The 20,000-nt window shown below is 38.6% G+C and overlaps 1 protein-coding gene and 1 long non-coding RNA gene across 2 annotated transcripts in view; one reads left to right on the top strand and one right to left on the bottom strand.

Moving 5' to 3' along the window:
- The window catches only part of LOC138037900 (uncharacterized), a 2,613-nt gene extending 1,706 nt beyond the window's left edge, over nucleotides 1-907 (bottom strand). The window contains exons 1-2 of the long non-coding RNA XR_011130139.1: nucleotides 583-907; nucleotides 1-16 (exon numbers count right to left, since the gene is read on the bottom strand). The exon at nucleotides 1-16 is cut by the window's left edge and continues 82 nt beyond it. This is a non-coding gene — a long non-coding RNA (uncharacterized lncRNA). The remainder of the gene's footprint in view (nucleotides 17-582) is intronic.
- LOC138037597 (uncharacterized) overlaps nucleotides 1-20,000 on the top strand; it is a 138,469-nt gene that overhangs the window by 39,064 nt on the left and 79,405 nt on the right. The window lies entirely within an intron of this gene.

Here is a 20,000-nt window from a genome sequence, read left to right on the forward strand (position 1 = left end):
GATGAAAACTGACCATCTGGAGTTAAATAAATATAACATCTGTGAGAGGATTTTCTAAAGGAATGTGACTTGTGTCACACGTAGTGACACATTCGGTCATAAACGTTCGTTTGGTCGATAACGTTTGTTTTTAGCAGTACATACTTACTAGACTTCGGCAAATTGTTGACGAAGGTGATGGTACACTTCATAATCTAAATTCCTTTTCGCAAACCGACTTAAATGTTAAGCTTTTACATGTAAAAGTCGTTAAGTGTTTTAACCAGGATAATTACTGTATGTACAATCTGGTACACTTCATAAAACTGTAAACTTATGTAAACAAGCACTTTGAAGTTGACTTTTCCAGCTTTTTTCGATCGCAACGGCTCGTCAATTACAGCTTGCTTTTAAAAGGAAGCCTATGTGAAACGATTTGAAGAACTGGCTCAGAAGTGTACAAGAAGCCGGCAAAAGGACAGTGAAATTTACAGTTCGTTATTCTATACGACAGCAATGTGTTCAAAAGTATACGCTGACCACACAAACAGTGGGTTTTCTTTGAATAAATATTTAAATTAATTTAAATACTAATATACTCACCTTTTCCAGTACTTTTTTAAATCAGTTCATATCACCATCAATGTCCCCAAACATCATTTCGCTCAAGCCAAGCAGAGGATCGAAAACGAAGTAGATACTAGGTAGCTTCTTTGGCTTCGCTTCCTGGCGGTTGAAATCAATTATACGTCAAAGAAACATAAAATGCGTTGAAAGAAAGGTCATATTCACCGGCATTTCCTGGAAGAAAATCTTCGATGCAGATCATGAAGTCTTCAAAATATTACTTGTGAAAGTGGAGAAAAAAAGCGTTCCCTTTTTGAGTCCAAAACGAAAGGAATCTTCTTTTCTTTCACTTTCCTACTGATTCATATTTGATCACTGTTGTCATGACAGCTTGCACATGCGTAGACGTTATTCAGCCCTGTTTACTGCAACTAGAAGTGTGCTTATCCCTTGGAAACGCTGATGAAAACCTAGCAGGGTTTGTTAAGGCTACCCTAGAAGGTATATTTAGCTGTTTTGATTTTCATTTTGGCAACGGTTTTTGGAAATGGTGTCCCTCAAGTTTCTTCCGGTTGTTTGTGTCACCAATTAGTGCTCTGCGCTAGAGATTCTCGACATATTAATAAAGTTCATCATCATCATACGGATGATTTCTCTTGAGACGCGATAGACCCAGGGACGATTTGTAAAGGAGTTGTCATTTTACCAAGAAAAGCGATGGATAACTGATCCTTCCGTTGTCAAATGTATTGCTTGTGATAATTCGAAAATCAAGAGCTGTTTACCAATATACTTTTCTTGCATTTTTCCGAGCATTTTCAACCAGGCGGATGTACATAAGAACTTGTTTGCTTCTTGAGCAGTGGCAATTATGTTAAGTTATTTAAAACTTACTTGACATTTCCTCCTGCTAAAATGTTCCTCTACCGATCTATTTTATAGTGATAAAGTCTCTCAGAGAAAGATCATCAAAGATCATCAAAGCTCATCAAAGTTTCTCTCACTATGCTTCATTCAGATTTGTGAGACTGTGAGAAGTTTCATGTACTTGGTGTTAGAAGAAGTTGAACATCACAGATGAAGCGAAGCAACTACAAAGGTACACGCTAATGTATACTTCTGATTTCTTAGTACTTTATCGAGACCTAATTATCATTGGCCCTTATTTTTATATGTACTTGGGGTGTGTTGCAAGGGTTCAGCTGTGTAGCAGCTCTCGTAACCTGCTATTGTTTGGTATTGTAAGCAGCTTCTATTGTTTTTAAGTCTAATTAAGTCATTGTTTCAATATTATTGTTTTAGTCTTTTGTTTTTGGCTATGGTAGCAAGCCAATCGCCTATACGTTATGAGAGTACATCACCCCAAGGGTTACATGTCTACAGATGGCCCTAATTTTCGTTTTATGTTATTTCATTATGATAAGTCATGAGATTCCTTTAAATTTATCCTGGGACAGCTGCATGTAACTGGGACCTTTGCAATGAAGTACAAGTATGAGTGCAGGTCTGCCAGTGAGTATGCACACAAACACATCAAAAAGTACATGCAGTGTGTAGCATGATCACTCAGTGGGTTGGTCAGGCCATTTAAGCTTAGCATAGACTTTAATTTCTGGTGCATCTTTGATTGATCTCTTTAGTTTAGCACCAACAAGTCAGAGCATCTAAATGCCTGCACATAACTGCCTGCTCTCCTCAGGGGCTTTTCAGGGTCAATGAAATATTGAACAATTACAACACTCGTTTTAGAATCCCAACTGGCAGGAGACAGACCAGTTGGCTATTTACAAGGGCAGCTGCAAAACTAAACAGGGACTACCCAAAAACTACCAGTACTTCAGCCAGTGGTCAGCGTGAGGCTGGAGACAGAAACTCTGGATTACAAGTCTGACCCACAAACAACTCATCATTTAGCCTCCCCTTGCAACAACCACTCTGGGAACCACTTTCACACACTGTGCTAGTCGTATGTGTTTATCATTTTAAAGTTACTGCTAGGGCCCAGGGCACTGCAGTACTTAAGAGTCCTTGCACCTGCATGCTAGGTCAAGATATTTGATAAGCACATGTAATTTTGAAATAAAAAGAAAGGTTTTTACTGTTTTACTGGCACTTACTGGTTTGGTAAGAGATACCTACATTTTTTTATGTGATGTTAGTTGGACTCTCTGGTTAGTTGGACTCTCTGTGGTCATTAAAACCAAGTCTAAACTGTTGGTCAGAGTTTTATTTTTCCCCATAGACCTCCATGTTTGGATAATGACAAAGAGTTGTGATGAAATTATTTTTATTCCATTCTTTGCTTGTGCAGTCTAGAAAGTTAATATAAGGCAAATTTGTGCAAACATAACTTGTCCATTGCTCATGCACCACTAAGTACTGACTTTCTAAACTTTGCCAAAATTACCCTAATTTATATCGGGATGAGCGTTTGGCTGTAAGATATGGTAATCAATGTTAATGCTCTGTGTTTATATTGTAAACCATTTCAGTTGTCTGTCAATTGGAATTGAAATCATGGCACAGGGAGGAGTATCTGTAGACGTACAAGAGATTTTTGCCCAAAGCAAGGATGCACTGGACATTACTCTTTTAGGGAGTGAATGGAATTCATCGGCTGGGGGGTTGTCAACATTAAACAGAGAGTTTGCAATTCATCTGTCACAACAGCCGCATGTCAGAGTTTCTGTGTTGGTCCCAGAGGGTGCTTGCAAATATGAAGACAAAAGAGAAGCCCAAAATTTTGGGATCAATATTCTTGATGCCAGCCAACTCCCAGGCTTCAGTGAACCTCTTGACTGGTTGGGCTTCCCACCACAAGATCTCAGAATAGATGTTGTTGTTGGCCATGGTGTGAAACTTGGCCGGCAAGGTAACATCATAAAACGTTCTCCACAATTCCAAAAGTGTAAATGGGTGCACATGGTGCATACTGCTCCAGAAGACCTCAGCAAATATAAGGGTTATGATAATCCTACTTCAAGAGGTGAACAGAAGCACTGGAATGAGGTTGATCTTTGTAAATGTGCTGACCTTGTTGTTCCAGTGGGATCAAGACTTAAAAAGGCTTATTCTTCCTATTTGCAGGGGTGTAAGAAGGATGAGGATATTTTTGAAATAGTTCCAGGTCTTTTTAATAGGGAATTTGGGGATTTAGTGCAACAGGCCAAAGTTGAGAGTGATGATGATTTCAAGGTGTTGTTGTGTGGGCGTGGAGATGATGAGGACTTTGAGCTGAAAGGATATGACATTGCTGTTAAGGCATTTGCCGATCAACGCCTGAAAGGAAAACGATATTATCTTCTGTTTGTGGGTGCCCCTGATGGGAAGCAGGATAAGGTCAGGAGAAGACTTCTGAACTGTGGAATTACTGATGAGCAGCTAATAGTGCGAAAGTTTGTACAGAGCCGGGTAAGGATGAAGGACCTTTTTTGTGAGGTTGCTCTTGTCATTATGCCCTCAAAATCAGAAGGATTTGGTCTTGTTGCCCTTGAAGCTCTATCAGCTGGTTTACCAGTTCTTGTGGGAAGTAATTCAGGATTTGCAAAAGCGTTAGAAGAGATTCACTTTGGGGACACATGCATAGTTCATTCAAATGATCCTGCCAAATGGGCAAAAAAAATTGATAGTGTCAGAGCTAAACATAAAAAGCGACTTGGTGAGATGACCTCCATAAGAGAATCTTATAACGAAAAGTTCAGTTGGAAGGAACAGTGTGCAAATCTCGTGGAGAAACTGTGGGAAATGGTTAATGGTATTGTACTTATTTGTATTTCTTATTTTTATGTTCTTTTGAGTTGTTATTTACATGTAGTACAATTAGCATACATGTAAATTAGCTGTTACCGGTAACCCTACCTACTGGAAAGTGTGCTTTACTGGTCCTTTGGGATGAAGAGGGAAAAGAGGAGGTGCTAACAGTAATTATTTGTGACTAGTTATTATTATATATTATAATTACATGTATACCACATGAGTGAATAGCACTTTGCGCATGTTCTGATTGACTAGTTCAGGAGTGAGTAGCAAGTACTATTCAACTCTTGCGAAGGAGCAAAATTTTATCAATAAACAAGGCGGCTGTTCGATCGGCTCAATATTCAACTTGCAATGTGGTATACATTGTAATTATACTTAGTCTAAAACAATTATTCAACTTAATGTTGGTGAAAGTAGTGGATATTTACCTTACTGCTTCCCAGCACGATAAAAATCCACCACCATTCACCTCCTACAAGGACGGTGCCTACTATTGTTATTGCACATAATTATGTTCTGCGCATCTCAAGAGACTCGGATAATTTCCTGTGGGTGGTGCTTATTAATACAGGGATATTTTTGCGCGTTTCAAAACTATGCGGAGAAAGCAGATCTTAGCAAATGCTCTTGCACCCTGCGAGCAGAGCCTCCTTTTGTCTTTTTCTTTACTGAGGAGGACAAAAGTAGGCTCTGGCCGAATCGCGTCAACTCTGAAACCGCCGCAGCCCGAGCTTCTGGACTAGTCAATCTTGTTTTCGCTAGTCAAACCAGTTTTTCCAGTGAGAGCGCCCGTTTAATGACAAAACCGATGGATATAATTGAGCCCGCTGTACCATGAAAAACCAAGATGGCGCAAGATCTGGCATATTTAAGGCTTGGGTTCGAGACTGTATCCTGGCAACATGCAGCGCATATTCAATAAAGATCTTACTCGATTCATGCAGAGCCTTTCTTGAGAATGCCAAAATCGAGCAAGCAAAAGAAAGGCTCTGCTTGCAGGGTGGTGCTCTTGGTATCCAAAATGAAAATTGGGGGTAACCATGCATTTTTCAGGGATAATTATTAAGCTTCAATTTGGAAAAGAACGCCATACAGTACAGCCCAAAAATAATGCACGCGCAAGAAGTGGCACAAGAAATTCTTGCACCGTAAGAACACGGAAGCAGTCAAAAGTACTTAAATTGAAGTTTATCCGCAAGAACATTCAAGCACAAGAAGATAGAAAGCTTGTTGCAATAAGCCGCAAGAAGTTACGACTTTAACCGCAAGACACAAAAAGTGCAAGAAGTTAGCGGGTTCAACCGCAAGAGTAGTCGGTGTTGCTTGTCTGAGGTGATTACGGATTATGTTTTCCAAAACATAAATTGCTTTCAAAAGGAAGGGATATATAACAATTATTCCATGAGCCCGAGTTGGATATGAAGTGATAAAATAACCAACGAGTGCTTAGCGTGTGTTGGTTAAAATCACTTCATATCCAACAAGGGCGAATGGAATAATTCTTTTAGTAAATTCTACCCCCGGGTTTTGCCGCCGATTTTTATTTCCACAATTTTACAAAGCGTCCGGAAAGAGCATCTTGGCGCACTATTTTTCATATGACGTAAAACTTCGACTATTTGCTCATAGTCGGAGTTTTTTAGCCAATCAAAAAGCTAGAAATGCAATAGTCGGAGCTGAAAATTTACTAAAATGGTATGTTTCCTCTTGGGGAACATTCAATGGGCATGAGATCAGAACTCGATGTTTGGTCATCCCAATTTATCGCAGGCCGTACATGTACAGTATTTAACGCACTCGCTTAAAAGAAAGGCCGGTGAACATGAATGTTTCAAAGCAGTAACTAATTTCTGCACTTTCAGAAAAAAAATAACCTTCAATCACGTCATTAACTCCGGGCATTAACTACCAACAAGCAGGCTTGCAAGCATAACAAACCACTTCTGAAGAATGAACATTTGAATGTTTTAGATCGAACGCAAATATTTGCATATGATGCCAGGAAGGTGAAATGTCGTGTGATATCTTCATCGGCAACAGAAAACATGTGGTATCATAACAATACTAATAATAAATAACAAACAAAAGCTTCTGCATTAAATTTTATAACTCCTTTCAGAAACACTTATCAAGGGAACTACTGTACATTGTAGAATGTCACCTGCGAGATCGAAAGAGACGAGAGTGAATGTTTCAAAACGTGAAATGCACACAAATGCAAAGATTTAATAAGGCCGCTTTGAAATTTGCTTGTTTCATTCCTGTTTGATATCATTATTTTAAAGCTTTTTACAAAATTAATATTGTTGATTGATTATCTTCAAAAAATGCGTGGTTACCCCCATTTTCTTTTTGGATTTCAATAACACTTATTAATATCTGCTTCTCCCGCTTATTCCGAAATTGTGCAAAAATACCTTAAGTTTGAATTACACTGTAGTTATTAAGGCACCGTCCTTAATGGGGACATAGTTTTTCAGTGAGTGATTAACCCATTGGCTCCCAGGGGTTCCCCATTGAAGGGTAAAATCATCTGGCGTTAGACAGTAAAATACTAAGTCTGGCCGGTTTGGCCGGTTTGGACGTCAAAGGGATTATTAATAATTAATTAAAGGATCTGAGAACATGAACATTCTATAAAATTCGTTGATTGCTCCTTAACAACATCTATCCCCTTGAACCCTTCCCTTCCTGAGAGTGACACCAATAGATTTTACTCTGGTTATTAAATGCCAGATGAGTTTACTCGCCTATTGATTTGGGGGGGTGGGGGCTTTAGGTGTGAGTGAGTGTAAGTTGTAGTGGAGGTTTTCTCAAACATTAAAAAATGTATTTTTTTTCAAGCCTTACATTTCAACATTTCTTTATTTAAAATACTCTAATGACATACATGTAAATTAGTAAGGAGGATGTCTGGACATGCTTACAGTTGGAGAGACTGAGAGGTGCAGTGTAAAGAAAAACATTAATGACCATTTTTGGAATTTTTAGAATTTTTGTTTTAATTTCCACAGATGTGTTGGAAATGAAAATCAAAACAATGCCTGTTTGTTTTTCCTGGTTGTTTCATGTTTGATATTCAAGAATTATTGTGTGCAAAAAGTTATGTTTTCTCCGGCAGCGCTGTTTGTTAAATGAGAAACAAATTCAAAAGGAACCGTTTGTAACTTCAGCTTAATTTAAGAAGAAAGTGAGTAAAACCATCTTACATTTATTTAATTAGCCACAGAGTACTGTTATTCAAACCAAAAAGTGCATGTATTGTGAGTGAATAAGGAATTGTTTTCATTGAAAACAAGAACATAATGATTGTAAGTCCTCAAATCCTTCAGGAAAGTTGATTTGTGCATTATTTGGCCAACCTAGAGCATCATGTATGTACAGGAAGTCTGAAAAAGTTTTATCCGTCACAGTTGATGGTGGCAGAATCATCCAATTTCCACGTTATTTTGGTGTCTTTGTCAGAGAGCTCTACTTTTCAAGCCACAGCAGAAGATGGCTCAGATGAACATTTTGCACTTAGCAGTTTGCCAGTCACAGTTTGCCAGGCTGACCCAAAAATAATGGAACAGCATGCTGGTATAATGGAATGTGAAGTGACCACATGCAAGGAAAATGCAAAGAAGTCAGGCAAAAGAAAGATTTCAGAATCCAATTCTGAGGAAGGTACATGTACAGTTACATAGTTTTAATTACAGTTTTGCCCCTCGCAGGTATTTTACATAATAAGTTCCTTGTACACACATGGTATACAATATTGTGAAAGGAACTGAAATCACAATGGTCATCACATTTTAGGGAGCAACTTGAGCTTCAGTTTTATTAGAGACCTGAAAAAATCCATGCTTATTGTACAATAATGTAGATGAGAATTAAACCTATGAGTTTGTCCATCTGCTGTTCATACATTGTACCTGCCAACCCCCAGAGCACAAAAATCTGGAGATGTCTAGAAACTAATCTTTAGGTTGTAAGAATGTCATTTTTGGCAATGTCTGAATACCCTCTAAAAATCACCTGAAGGCTTTCTGAATGTTCCAGACGTCTCTTGGTTAAAACAGCATTTACTTACTGTATTGCTCTTGTTCTCATAACCATGTCAGCTTTCTACCATGTATTGAGCAATTTGATTGGTTGATTTCCAACCAATTATGATACTCATTAAAAATAATTCTCGATTTGATTGCTCTGTTTTAAGTTTGCCAATTGAGAACTCTAAATCCACTTCTTGTTTTATTTTCTTTTTTGCCTTTTTAAAAAGGCCATGGTTGGTATTTCCCGGGAGATTTGATGCTCTAATCAGGAGACCAGGAGTTTTGATGAAAACTAATGGAGACTCCTGGGAAAACTGGCCCAGGGATAGTTGGCAGGGCTGTGGTAAACTTATCTGCACCATTAAGCCATTTGTGAGCGGAGCGGTTGAGAGCTCTTGTTAGATCTCATTAGAGGTGAATTTAATATGAGATTGTATAACAAATTTAGTTATTCTGCAGGAATGCCTGTGCTCTTATCCCCAATTATATTCATAGTCTTTAATTAATGGACAGTTTTCCTTTTTATTGACATTGAGACATTAATGAAAGGTTGGATGTCCTGAACATTTTCATGATGGTTAAAGGAAACTCATCACTGTCTTCACACTGAAGTTTACCAAAAATGAAAGTTCAGAATTCTGACAAAACAGAAGGGTTGTTATATTAATGAGACAAAAACAGTGGCCATTCTTAATGACAACTTAATTTTACATTGTACATGTATCTTCAGATGCAAAAAGGAAACATCCTCAATAGCCGACACTGAAAGTCATGTAAAGATAAATCTTTCATGAAATAAATAATATTACCACTGTAACAGTATGTTCAACTTAATAACATTACTCGTGAGATTCAACATTTGCATATTCAATAGATTGCATAGTCAATGTTTCAGGGTAATGAAATTGAATCATCTGTTGTGGTTAATTTATACATGTACGTAGGAATGGAGTCAACTGGTAGTGCAAAACTACAGAGAGCAGAGCAACAGTTACCTGCAGTCACATCAGGTGCACTTTACAAACATTCTGCGCATAAAGAGAAAATTGATGAGGAGAAAAAAGTTTTAAAGGCATCTGGAGATAAACACTCCCTGGTTGAAGTTGAAGTTGAAGTTGAAGGTAGGATAAATTTTATTTTTAAAATTGTTGAATGCTAAAAAATATACCCCGGTAATTTATTCATGGATGTACTGATTCAGAAGTGAAGAGGTCAGGTATTCCTCTTGGTACTACCTTGTCTTGATCAATTCGGTCATTACAATAATAATGTTATCATAAGTACTGTAATAACAGAGTGAATTCTGAAATCTGGTTGATAAAGAGCATCCCTTTATTAAACCATCAAGTGGAGCTTGTTGTGTGCTCAACAAAGTTAATGCAACCCTAAACTTGTATTCTCTGTGGCTTACTCGTAGGTTTCTGTGGCCTTCAAAAGTTGGGTTTTTTGACATTTTAGATATTCCTGTAAGAAAACCAAAATGGCACCCCCACCTCTTTTAGTTTGTTACGTAAGGGTTTACAATTAACTACCCCTCATACCATACCCTATCATACATTTACCATCAGGCAATACTGAGGGAGGGTGGATTGTGTAGGAGGCAAGGGCAGGAAAAAAAAGAAAGCCTGATTCATTTACTCAAGGGTACATGTACATGTCAAAGTGATGTTACCTGTCATTATGCTATTGTTGAGCTGGTATGGTGAGTGAAACCATGCACTTAACAACCATTGATTATGAACTGGCAAGAAACCAAAAATACTTGACAGAAATAATGGTAGACCCATTGATTCTTTGGGGGCAAATTTTGTCACTTGTGTACAGTACCCACTTTTAAACACAAGGTCAAAGTTAAGATTCCTGGCCAATATGTTCTCTTTGTCTCTCTTCTCAGCCTTCTAAAGTCTGTTGTTGGACATACACTGTAGTCCTTACCCATAGTTTCCCAAATTAGTTGATTTTGTGTTGCCCAGCCCAGCCCATAATATAGGTGGCAATAATTCCACAATCTTTCTAATTTTTACTTGATGACAAGTAGCCTCTGCATAGAGGGGAGATTTGTCTCGGCTACAAAAGATGTGCAGTGCAATATTCAAATAATGTGCATGTACCTCTTGCCAAATTCCATTGAAAGTACAACATACAAACGTCTTTACATTGTATTTAAACAAGTGACCCTTCAGATGCATACCATTTGCTAGTTCCTTTAAACGTTTCTCCTAAAATGACCACCTTAATAATATACATGTACAGTAGTTTACATTTTATTCTGTCTAATAACAAACAATTTTACTTGTCAACCTGATGTCAGCTTCCAGTTCACCATGCTCTCACTCATTGTAGAGACTATATTCTTCTCTACCCCAACCAGCTCCAGGTTGGAGAAACACTGGGTTGTTCTTAAGATGGGATGTTGTCTTCACTTTCATTGGTGTTTTTCTTAGGTATCAGGTGTTGTTTCATAGTCTGTTGTATTTATGGTAATGAGCTCCCTCTGTAGTGTCAATCTTCTGGTGTTGATTTCATGCTCTCACAAGGTTGGAAACAAAAATTTCGTAACACTCACCATGTGGGTGAGTGACCTTCAAATCACATTTGCTCAGATCAGGTTTCACTTGCCTGGTCGTCTCTACATGTATTACAAAAAACTACCCTCTTCCTTCTTCTATGAATTATAAAATATACAACCATTTATGTTTGATACCTTAGGCGTCTTTTTTTGGGTGGAGTTTTGCCCTGTGACACTGGGTTGCAAGGACGTGGGCTGCACTTTTCTCGTAATAAGAAATTGATCCTGCTTCAGCTTTAGCTTGTGTACCCATCAGTAAGTTTACTGTACTCGAGGTGAGAACGTTCTGTGTTGCTTTTCTGTTCTCACTGTACCACAGACAAATTTCCTTGTGCATGTCTTTTTGTATTCTGGAGGAGGAGTGGTAGACCTATCACTAGCAGTATTCTTATCCATGTGTATTTTCGATACAGAAAGATATTCAATCATTTTGATGCGGCCACTTTTAAACTTAGTCAATGTACAAAACCTAAAGCAAAGTACAGTACCGCCTGGAAGTATTGACCCCTTTACCGCGTCATTGCCGCGTCACCCTGTCGCGACTTTCCCTCGGTATTCCCGCGGTAGGCCGCTTTTCTGCCGAGGGAAATTTACGGCTAGGCTCCAATGTTGCTGCGGGAAAGTCAACCGAGGTAAACCCTCGGTAATTGAAATTCGGCGGTAGAGTTGGGTTTCCGTTGACGTTGTGTTTCGATAAGCTATTGTAGATTGTAATGTTGAGATTCCACCGAACAACAGAAACTGAACAAGTTTCGGCTGAAAATTGCGAACAGCAAAGAGGGTTATAGCCGCTAATCATGCACCTTGGTTTCCTTTTCCTTTTACATGCGAAAAGAATATCCGTACCGTAGCTAGATTCCGACCACATTTGAAACCTTCTTTGCGACATGCATTTGTATTTTGATTGCAGTGATTATTTCGAAGACTTATGGTGGACTATTCATTCGAAGGTTCGACGCTTGTCCCACTTGCGTGGACTTCGCCGTCATTTTATACATTTAAGTTTATGGGAGAATATGTCCGCTTGTTTTTTGCAGCTCAGCGCACGGAACATACATTTATTCATTTATTATTTCGATATCCTGCAAACAGGAGAGGGTTTTGACAATATTTACAAACTGAAAGCTTACATGTTCAGGGTGAACGGCTCGAAAACCTTGCGTGACCAAGTTACGACTTCTTGTGGTTTCCTACTGCAGTATTACTTTCAACCTCGTTCCCAGGGTCTCTCTTCTCTGCCTCCATTGTCGTTGGCAGAGAAGAGAGACCCTGGGAACGAGGTTGTATTACTTTCTAAGGTTGTTTAGTGTAACAAATCACAAAAAAGAAAAACACTCCAAGGAAAGAACCCAGGATATCAAACCCCTGAAATAGTCGAAAATTATTTGATCTAAACTGAAAAGATTGTTTTCGTGCTCTGGGTAATCATTGGTGCATATCGGCGTGGTTATGCAAATTTATCACGAGTGGACGCCCGCTGCGAAAAGAGTTGCACGTGAAAGCGCAACGTGAGCACTGGAGCAAAGATGGTTCGAACATTCTAAAGTTTGTTTCGCTTGCTGGTTTTGCATTTGTTAAAATTCGTATGCAAACGATGAGCGTTCAGATAAGTAAGAGACTTCTTTTCTCCACTAACTACAGTCTATTCTTAAATTTGTTTTCCATGCGTAATCAACATGCTGCAATTAAAAAATATTTATGGAATTCAAGTAGACTATTATACGACTGATAAAACAACGCGAAAATGTATTTTGCTGCAATTGCTATGATATAACAATTTATTGCTGATGAAAAGCGATGAAAAAAGAAACCATTCTTAAATTATTCGTCGGTACGTTTGGTCTCAAAATAGTACCGACAAAGGCTCCGATGCCTCGGAAGAATGTTGCGATTAAAATTGAAATTTGACAAGTTTAACAATAATACAATGTATGTGGAAGGAATACCTGCTTTTAACCAAAATGGCGATGATAAAACGAAGACAATCGCACAAGTTTGAATTTCAGGTCTCCAAATAAAATAAAGTCAGGCTTAGACGAAAAGAGATACAATTGAACCTTTTTCAAAACCAAACAAATAATTTCTCACGCACACATACAGTATTACAACCTGGAGAACAACGAGTGTTGCGTTGGCTGGATAATCAAGCTGTCGCTTACACTGTATCTTTAAAGAAGTCTTCAGTTTTACATTATGTAAAGATTATAAAATTTGAGTCCTTACGTAAATGGCACACTTTCTCATTTTGATTACAATATCTTGCATTAAGAATCGATTCTTCACACCATGAGATATAAAATTTGACAGTCTCCAGCTTATTATACAAGAGCAACAGATCATTGTTCTTTCCCGCGGCAAGCCTCGTCTTTTCTCCCGCGGCAAATTTCCCGCGGCAAAGTGCACCTCGGTTTTAGCGAGGGAAAAAATTTGCATACCTCGGTGCCGCGCGTCCACTACCTGCGGCAAAGACGAGGTATTGCGTCGTCCCTAGGGGTCAATACTTCCAGGCGGTACTGTACGTGTTGTTAAAAGTGGCGGGAAGTGTCCATTTTCCCGCATTTGGTAGCTCCCTGCATGAGTCAGTGTATTTTATGTTGAGAGGTTTTCCTTTGTACATCATGTAACAATCACCCACACGGAAGTCATTTTTGTTGGAGATTTCAGAGTCATTAGCTATTGCTTGTAGACGGTGTACTGTACTTACTTTAAAACAGAAAGTGAAAAGTTATTCTTAGTTGTGTATATTCTGTATACTTTTTTTTGTTATATACAAACTGGGTGAGTGACCCTTGATTAGTATTCGCCAAAACAGTTCGGATCATGTGTATTTACACGTAAGGCACACCAAGTAGCGACTGATAGTATTGGCCGAGTTTCAGTCCACATATCAGCCGATACTCAGTAGACGTGTTGCACGATATGTTAACTGTTACTTGGCCAATACTATTGGCCAATGGTGGTGGGTCGACATGATGTAGCGACCGATATATTGACTGACAATCATATCTTATTAGACTATTAAAAATATGGTTGACATATATCAAAAGAAAGAAAGTTTACAAAGACAGCATTCCACCAACATTTGACCGATGTACGACTGACAGTCAACCAATGTACCACCAATAATTGAGGTGGCAGTCAAGTGTCGACCAAGTATTGACTGACATTTCGACCGAGTATCGGCCAACACACTGTTGAGCGTCAGTCTACATATTGATTAATATATATAAACAATAGCCTTCATTTGGCGCGAAAATATGCTCGGATTTTGTCCATGGACATTATCTGTTCCGAGAAGCTAACAGTTTTCGAAGAGCGAAGCTCGAGGAAAACTGTGTCGTGAGCTTCGAGGAACAGATAATGTCCAAGGACAGATATCCGAGCATATTTTTAAAGCCAAATTGAGGTTATTGTGTTTATTATCCTTCAAATATTTGATCTGCCAGTCTGTCGTATGTCAACACGTCAAAGTTTGTCAATTGGCTTCTAAAACCGCGTCATTCAATATTCATTTCCAGAATTTCGAACAGACTCCGCTTCAGTTAAAAGAATATGCTTGGAAAAAGTTCAACATTTCAGTGAAAGGAAAACATACTTTTTTAATTGTGTGGATACAAGTGGCGGATACGATTTACAAACAGCTTACCGTCAAAAATGTTAACAGCGTATGAAGTGGATTTTTTGGTGTTTTCTGGTACCGCTCTATCGACCAGCAGGTTTATCTCTTCTTCTGTTACGAAAGCAAACCGTTCTGCCATCCTAACATTAATTTTAATTGAGCCTTGAATCCTTGAAGTCGGTTTTAAAAATTCGGGAATATCCTCGGATATTCCCCAGTTTTAGCTGGGGAATATTCGTCCACGTGACACGTTTTGACCAATCGCGCACGAGCAAAAATATTTGATGGATTATGAGTCAATATGTTGACCAGCACATTGCCAGAGACACCGGCAATGTGTCCACCAATATGCAACCTGCATAGCGAGTGACAGTTGACCATGTGTTGGCCGATACTTGGCCGATGGTATCAGTTGATACTTGGTCGACGGGTGCCTTAAGTGAGCCTGGGTGAGCTGGCAAGCATTAATTTCCAACCCTATTCTCAGAGCTATTTCCTCTTGGTCCACAGTCTCTAGTGACCTTTTTTTCCAAGTCTGGCAAACTTGTTCGCCCAATCTCTGCTCAGTAACTACTGTTAGGCTAACTCTTTGTGCAAGCTTTCTGCAGGTCTAGAAGTCCTTTCTTGTATCCTCCATTCTCTGGTTTTTCCCGATGTAGCTTGCATTTCAATAACCATTTGTTGTCATACATGTAGTTCGACCATCCTAATCTCTTCTATCGTAGGTCAGCAGTAACAGGATGGCGACCAGGCCTGTCTGTCTGATCCACAGAACACCTGCAAAATGCAACACTAACTAATTACTAATTTAAATACATGTAGGTCCAGTGCAAGTCCAGTTGCCATCGTTACTGGGTTGCCAGTATGGCAATCCCAGTCGGAAAGTGGGTGGGATTTGTTCGTTTTATTTATTTATTTATTTTTTTCCGTGTCAGTAAAAGTCTTGCCTCTCACTCCCCTGGTAAGTGGTGTCTTTGTCCCTAGAGCCTTCTGCGCATATTTTCTTAGGATCGAGATTTCTCTGGTGGACACAGTAGAATCATTAACTTAGCCTGAAAAAAGGCTGCAATGGCGTCGAAAGTCATGTAACGCGAATGGCGTTTTAGTGGATCCTTAAACCAAATATACCCTTATGGAGCTCAATAATGGAAAGTCAGTTGGATAAACTAGGCAAACGGTGAAAAACCAACACCTGGAATCTCAAAAGCGACGAGTAATGGACTTCGACAACTGTCGAGCCGAAATCAAAGTGAGCTGTATTTCTAAAATAATATTTTACCAAGTGTGCTGTTATGTAGAACACTGAAACCAAATGGAAAATTCTCTGATAACTTATGGGTTCAACAAAGACAGAGAACGAATCGAACACCTTACGTGGATCTGTGATCAACCCTGCGCAGTCTTCAAGTAAAAAAAATAATTGGAAATGTGACAGCCAAGAATTATTTGAAAGAAAGTTTGTTGTGTATTTTGTGCTTCCTTATTCAAGGAAAAGGTTCTTCATGGAAACAGCTTGATCCTGAAATTTAGTTTGTTGCAATATTGCGCATATTTGACACAATTGAGTTTCTTCTCTTCATGCTCGTAATGAAATAGAAGGGATTCTTGCCTCTAATAGCAAATATGTTGTTTGTTTCAAAAAATTGTTCGCTGGAAAAGGTGGCCTTTATGAATTCATCATGTTTTATGATATGCGAGCTTAACTGGATAGTTTTTATGGCAATAGTAAAGCATTTTCTTGTCAAAATGAGGTTAGCGTCTTTCTGGTGTGTTAAGTTAATTAAATCGTGAGTTTGTATTTGCCACGTATAAACCTTGATTTCCATTCTCAAAATTACCACCAGAACCTACTTTTTGTGTTGAATAAGCTTTTAGAATGATGTTGTTGTTTTGCATAAAGCAAGCTAACAAAATCTGTACCGCTGGGTTCGCATTTGCTAGCGTTAATAGTATTTTCGGTCCGATGCTTCTGTTTTATGAGGGGTATATTGTTTTGGTGTCCCTTCCAGATACTAACCCCACCGGATAGGAATTAACTCAGTCAACTTTAGTATTACAAAGCTGTCAGATGCTCAGAGGGCACGCTTAAACTTGTGGTAAAAGAAGTTGTGAGGGAACTTGAAAGTTATCAACATGTCAGCCTAGAAGCCAATGTTTCTCGCTTCTCTTTTATTTGTTATTCTTCAGAGACTGGAATGCTGTAGTTCAATACCACACAATTCAGTGCCTTCTGATTTTCTGTAACACGTACCACAGGCAACCCAGTGTATGCTTCACCGAAGCATCTCGTTATACTAAAATTTGATAAATGACATTCTGGTTTATTTACTAGAAAGGAGGGATCCATGCCCTCACGGGATAATAGTAATAGTAATATTAATAATTTGTTATTATTATTATTATTATTATTATTATTTTAATTTATTTCTTTATAATATTTACAGGACGAACACTTACACTACTTGCAATACTAATATTATACCTACATACATATATATTGCACTGCTCATACTTACAGTATTTATACAAGCAAGCAGGACGAACACTTACACTACTTACAATACTAGCATTATAATTTTTGTTTTTTTAGTTACAAATCGCTTCCTCTACTTACACAACTGTACTTACATTATTTACATTAGAATACTTGCGCTATTTACAAAACAATATTTTCACCACTGTACTTATCAATATGATACTTAAGTTACTTACAAAACAATTTTTACACTACTTACAATGCGGTGATTACACTACGACAGATAAGTTGACAGCATTATTATTATTATGTTATTCGATTCTCTCCAGTTCTACTGGGTAATGTTTATTTTGTCCCAGCAACTCTCCGTAGCTTAGAGACACAACAGTTTCCACAACAGGTGAGGAGTTCTGAAAATGGCCGATAATTGTACACTTCCAAGGAAGTCGGTGCATCTATGTAGCTTGCCAAACCAGGTCTTTGCACCTTTTGATATGCTTTCAAGAGCACCAATCATGACAGATACCGGTATTATTGTGACTTTTGAGGATCCATGAATCCTTCTGATTTCAAATGCTAGTTCCTGGTACTTTTCAACCTTCTCCTCTGCAGTTCTGGTGACGTTATGGTCTGCTGGCACAGCTATGTCAATAAGTTTCCATTTCTGTGTCTTTATGCACTAGAGTAATCTCTGGCCGATTATGCTTCAGCACTTTGTCTGTGTAGATAGTAATGTCTCAGGTAATCCACACTTCTCCATTTTCTGCGATTGGCAAGGGTTTTAACTTTATGGTCATACCACTTGTCAGTACACTCTATCCCATAAAACTTCAGCACATCTCCCAGTGTACCCGCAGGGCCACCTTGTGATGTTACTACTACTACTACTACTGCTACTACTGCTACTGCTACTGCTACTGCTACTGCTACTGCTACTGCGATTACGATTACGATTACGATTATGATTATGATTATTTTATTTTATTTTATTTTTTGTCTTTACAGGGATGGACTCAAAGGGGAAGATAAGAAGAAAGGAAGAGACAGCTTCAGGAACATCTCGAGATGATTTTTCCTTGAGTGCAGTTGCAGGTAGGTGAAATACTTGTTATGCCAGTGCTGATTCATGGATGTGCAGAATTTTACAAGCCAATTTTTTAAATTGGCTTGTAAAATTGGCTTAATCTCTTGGTCAATTCTGTCGTAATTGAAATGTTTAAGTTGTAACTGTATAAACAAAATGATTCAGGACTGTAACATTTCTTGCTATCAGTTGCACTTGAAGAGGTTTTATTTTGTACATGTACATGCACTTAATCTTGTTCACGATCAATTCTGTCATGATTGAAATGATGTTATACAGGTAGTTGTAATTGTACCAAATTATTTCTGTAATCTGGCTGGGTATCATATGAGTTGCACTAGAGTAAGTGTTATTTTGTTTACAGGAATTTTGAATGTTGTAAATGTCAAGTACTGTTCATTAATTACAGTGGGTCGGTCCCTTACCTGTCAAAACCTTCCCACTTCAAATAGTAATTCCCTCAAGGATAGTGGCTCAATATTAGTCCTATTTTGTATGTTATCTATTTCACCCCTGAGTGACAGTTTATGGCTTTAACGTGTAACACTATGATACACTGTACATTGAATCATTCTACACCTGGTCCAGTGATAGCTATGATCACTCCCAAAAATAATTTGAAGTACATGCATTTTTCCTTAATGGATGGATAACTGTCAACTAGGTTAAGCTCAATAACAAAAAGGGAGCTGTTAGTGGTCAAATGCTTGTCATTGTCCTCCTCTACAGCTAAGCTTGCTGTGTGGTATCAATAATAACGCTCCCAATGTCCAAGCAAACGAATTCAAACCGGCTTTTAGGTAGCTAGCTATTAATGGAAAGTTCTAAACAATATTACTAAATATTACTATTCTATACAATCACTATACTAAGCGTTACATTACAACAGCAAACAGTACAAAGTGAGGAAATTAAATATCAATGTTCATAGGTTCATAAATATACATGTAATATGAACTTTATAGAAAGGCTCAACCAAACAAAGTCAAGGCACGTGTACTTTTTGATGAAAAGTTTCTTACAAGGTTCAGAATGTATAATTTTAGCTTCTTACTAAAGTTACTTATTACTGTATTGTAAGGATTGATGTTAATTCAGAGTCAAAGGGATATCATTCCAGATAGCTGGAGCTTGAGAATAGGCTATTTTACAGGTGTTTGCCCAGTTACTTAGCCTATGAATGGTTGCGAGGCTGCCGGTGACCTTGTATTGCAGCAGACGTCACTGCTTTTATCATGTAAATTGTGTTGTTGTAATGATTAATGTCTAGCTCAACTGACCTCAGTCTGTACATTATTGATTGCGTCAACTGTTTGTAAGTGTGATTCGTATCCGATCAACACCCGTGTTTTTCCTGCCTCCTGTTACGGAAACCAATTAGATTTTTTGGCGACACGTGCAACCAACTTGCCATCCAATCAAATATGTTGTGGCTTGCTATATGTGCACATTTTGTGTGATAAACTCTCTGTCTCAGTTTATTCTGACCGTGTACATGTAGTGAGTCTTTTTCCCCTCCCACACCCCCCCCCCCCCCCCCCTGCCCCATGTGATCTAATAGGGTTATCCTCTTCATACATGTATTATTATAGGTAGTTGTGAAACGGTAGCACATTTCCTATTTGTAGATATACCTTATTGTCATAATTATTCATTCTTTTGTCATTTGTATTAAAAATAGTCTGGGGATAAGTGTTGATCATGCCAACTGTTCGGTCCCACGGTGAAGCGATGCCAGGGTTGCTGTAGCTTGGGTTAGAAATGAGGCACATCTACCTCCCCTTGGTGGCCCAACCTTCTAGTAGCTTGTCATAGGTACATGCTGCTCAGTGCAGCTGTGCTTCGTGAGCGGCCAGTATGCCACTTGCTGACACTAGCTTAGCCCCAGTGACTGGCCTCGCTGTGGCAGGCGG

Source organism: Montipora capricornis, chromosome 1, assembly GCF_036669925.1.
Source record: "Montipora capricornis isolate CH-2021 chromosome 1, ASM3666992v2, whole genome shotgun sequence".
NCBI lineage: Eukaryota > Metazoa > Cnidaria > Anthozoa > Scleractinia > Acroporidae > Montipora > Montipora capricornis.